Consider the following 4,508-nt stretch of genomic DNA (forward strand, 5'->3'; position numbering starts at 1 on the left):
CCACTATCCATACAGAAAGTATGTGAGATCTCATGAATCTGGGGGATAAGATTTTTCATTTTTGTTAATTTTCCAAATAACTGAAATTGACTCTAATCTATATTTAATATTGCTTTTGTGCCTGTAACTCTTTGTAAGACTCATTACACTTCCCTGAAGTTTTAAACAGAGAATACTAAAAATGATTGAATCTTTCATTATTAACTCAGGGACATTGTTAGCCTGTAATGCAGTGGTACTCTCCGGGGCTATTGAGATCTGTTTGTTCCACCTAAAGAGGTCCTAGGCTGCAATTCTTTCTGTGCTCCGTGTACTTTTGGAAACAGTTTTGTTTTCCTAATTCCCTGACAGACTCTCAGATATTAGTTCTGATTATTAGGCTTCATATCGCCCGGCTCTAGCAGGCATCGTTCCCTCTCCTAATTGCTCTTTTTGATGCAATTATAAAAATGTAAAAGAAATAACCATGCAATGCTATTATACACTTGCTTATGATAAAAGTAAAACGATTCAGGATGAGGACCTAAAGCTTCCTCCTTTAGGAAGAGACAGGAGCTTTAGTATCTAACTTTCACCAATGTGGTAACTTAGAGGCTAATTTTGCTTTCTTTTTATTATGGGCTATGTTCTACAGTGTTTGTTTAGGCTTGGTTTATAGACAACTTACAATAGAACCAGCTGTGATGCTTACTAACACTTAAGTTCCTAAGGCCATGCGTGTGAGATGTTTCCATTTGGAGCCTGAGTTGGACTCAGGATTCTGCTGTTAGCAAACACCTCGGAGGTTTCCTGTGCCCAGAATATTTGCACTGTTTCTGTGTGAGACATTATCAGTTGAAGATTAAAGTACCTTCTTTAAATTCTCATGACAATGTGTTCTTTCTCCATTGTCTTCTCCATTGGTTAGATCAACCTCTCCATGTTGCACTAGAAGACTTGTTTGTCACAATTAGGAAGGTCTTATCACTAAATGACTCAATCTTTTCCATTTCTTGGTAGTGGAAATTAGATGGGAATGTACTAACTTACATATCAGGACTCTTAAGTCTGGTCTGTGACCCTTTGAACTTAAACACTAACTGGATGGAGCATCCAAGTAGCAAATTCACAGATCTGCCAATAAACACAAGTCTTTCCTAGAAGAAAAAGACAAGTGTACAACTTAAGGTTTGAACTTAAGCTCACCTTGTTGATATGAAAACAATTTCCTTCATTAAAAATATTTATTGAATATCTAACAATAACTTCCATCTGAGTTTTAACATGCCTTTTAAAAGTACCTCATCTTCAATTCTCAACTGTCTGAAGATTCACAAGATATAAGAAGAAGTCCAAATTTTGTCTAAGGTAAAAAGAAATGGAAAAGACATCTCTGAGACAAATTCTGGTGACCCAAAAGCCCCTCCCTCCCCTTCCGGTGCCAGTACCCTCATAATCGATAGCTGTAGGGGGAAAAAGTCACATAATCATCAACTTAGTCACCACTCTCAACTTAGTGGCCTGTATTGCCTAGATATCTTAGTACATTTTACTCAATTTGTTTGCTGCAAATTGACAATGTTTTTTCTCTAATTATTTTGTCCTTGGCTTCTAAGACAGGGACCTCTTCTGGATTGCCTCCTGCACTTCTAGTTGCTGCTTTCCTTCTTTTCCTCTACTGTGATTCCTTTAAATGATAGAGTTCATCAGAGCTGCATTTTAGAATGTCATATCTTCTCTCTACATGTTCTTTCCTGATATCCCATCTATTCCATGGCTTTAATTACCATGTATAATCCAGAGATGCCTCCTACAAAAAATGTATTTGACTCAATCCTCTTTTCTAGCCCCAATTAAACTGCTGACAGTCTATTTTTATGTGGTGTTTTATAGACACCACAGACTTTAACCCGTACTCACACTTTCCTGCTCAACTTGCTCAAATTTTAATCCATGCTTTGCCCCACCAAGCAGCTGTTGTTTTTTTTTAGTAGATGGCTCTATCACTCATCTGATTACTCACACCAGAAATCTGAAAATCATCCTTGACTCCTCGCTCTCCCTTTGTCCCTCTGTATAAATAGTCACCAAGTCTTATAAATTTTACTTTAAAAGTTTTTCTTGAATTAATTTATTTCAGTCAATTTCTGCCCTAGGTCAAGCCACCCTTTGCTGTACTAAAACAATGAACTTATCATTGGCTTTCTCTCATGGGCAGTTCCAATCTATTTGCCCAACTGCAATAGAAGTGATCTTTCCAAAAACATTTCCCAGACTTGGCACCTACCTCCCAGTAATTACTCTCTTTTCCCCAGTCGAACAAAAATTTTTCTATATATACTTGCAATTTACATTTCCTGTTTCCCATATCTTAGTCATAATTGGCCCACACAAAAAGTTTCCTCTTCTTAGAAATTCCTTTTCTTTCTCCTACTCTTCCTAGTTAAACTTCTCAAAAAAGTTCTATTATCCTTATAGTCTACATTTCCTCAGGATTGTTCCATTCTTCTAATCATGCATCAACCCATTCCAAGATGGCTTCCATCCACATTACCTGGTGAGATATTACTAAGTCCATAAGGCATTTTAAAGGCCTCATCTTACATAACTTTGTAACTGTATTTGATAGTGTGGGTCTTTCACTCACACTTTTTAAAAGTTTTATTTTGTCTTTGTAGACTTCTCATTCTTCACCCAACAATTAACATTAGGATTACTGTAGACTCTTACTTGGCTATTTCAATAACTGACATTCTTTTAAATGACAGTGTACACATAACATACACTAAATTTACATCTCCAGCTCATGCATTTTCTCTTATCTGCAGATAGACACATGCACATAGTTACTTGTGTCTTCTTTTGAATATCTCAAGAGAACCTAAAACTCAAACTTCAAAACCAAATAACATGAACTTCTCCTAAAACCCTGTGCATTTCTATTGTTCTTTATCACTGTGAATGACACCACTGATATTTGAAATTTGCAAGTCAGAATCTTAGCAACAGTTTACTCTCCCTCGGTGATTAATTTAACCTTTCATCAAGTCCTCTCATTATGACTTCCTAAATATGTCCCTAAACAGTGTTTTCTCACTCACCGCATCAGCAACTTACTCTCTTGCCTGGAATAAGTCCATGAAAACTTTTGGTCCTTAAAATAAAATTCGATATTCTTGTCATGCAAAAGATAGACGTTTGCATGACCTGGCTCCTGCCTACTCTTCTGACCTCACTTTTTGCCCCCTCCTTACTCATTTGTCTGTAGCCATGATAACCTATTTTCCTCTGCTTTGAATGTAAGGATACTTTTCTATTTCCAGACTTTCATGTTTTCCCAAAAAGCTTTGTGTTTATATATCTAAAACTCACTCATTCTCTGGGTTTTGATTTAACATCTAGTCCTTAGAGAATTCCAAATTACTAGAATTGAGTAGTTTTGTGATATATTTTCATTGCATAATTTACATTTTTCTTATAACTCTCATCAAAACTGTAAATATATTATAATTTTAATAATTAAATATTTATGATTATGTTTCTATATTTTTAATTAAATAAGTGTTATGGACTGAATTGTGTTCCCCAAAATTTATGTGTTTAAACTGTAAGCCCCAACGTGATGGGATTTGAAGATGAGGTCTTTGGGTGGGAGGTAATTAGGTTTAGATAAGGTTATGAGGTTTGGACCTCATTAGTGTCCTTTGAAGAAGAGACACCTGAAAAATCGTTTTCTCTCCCATTATATGAGGACAGAGTGAGGAGGTCCTTTACAAGCTAGAAAGATGGTCCTCACTAGAAACCAAGTCAGCCAGCACCTTGATCTTGGACTTCCAAGTTTCCAGAATTGTGAGAAATATATTTCTTTTTTTAAGCCACTAGTCTATAGTATTTTGTTATGACAGCTTGAGCAAACTAATACAATAAGTAAGGCAATATTATTAAATAAATAATTTTAAAGCAATAAAGATTTTCCTTCATACCATAGACACCATGAGAGCAGATGTCTCTCCTACTCATTGTTTTATATTTAGTACCTATACCAGTGATGAGCTCCTAGTAGGTATTCAATAGATATATGCTGAACAAATTATGATTTAATCTTAATAAACTGCTGCATCTTATTTGTTTGACTCCAGTTTCTCTGAGAGCTCCCAAATTGTTCACAAGTCTGAACTCCATCTGGTTTTTAAGCCCTAGATTTATTTTGTGAGCTGAACTTTAATTTATTGCTATTATACTCCTGTCAGCTTTTGTTGTAGTTGTGGACATGGCATAGGAATGTAACCAGAAAATCACTGGACCAACAGAAGGGAGGCTGGTTCAGATCCTGGCCCGACCTACTTAGCTTCTAAGACTTTAGTGTGTGTGTTAGACTAAACAAAGACTTCTCAAGTTTCTTTTAGTGTAAACTCAGCCACCTGAATGATTTTCCTTTATTTCAAAGACTGTGTCCAAACAAGAATCCAGTCATCAATCCTGTAGATTGAGTTATACGATCTATTCATCTGTTTTCCAGAGATAACAGG

The sequence above is a fragment of the Cnephaeus nilssonii genome (assembly GCF_951640355.1).
Source record: "Cnephaeus nilssonii genome assembly, chromosome: 1".
In the NCBI taxonomy this organism is placed as follows: domain Eukaryota; kingdom Metazoa; phylum Chordata; class Mammalia; order Chiroptera; family Vespertilionidae; genus Cnephaeus; species Cnephaeus nilssonii.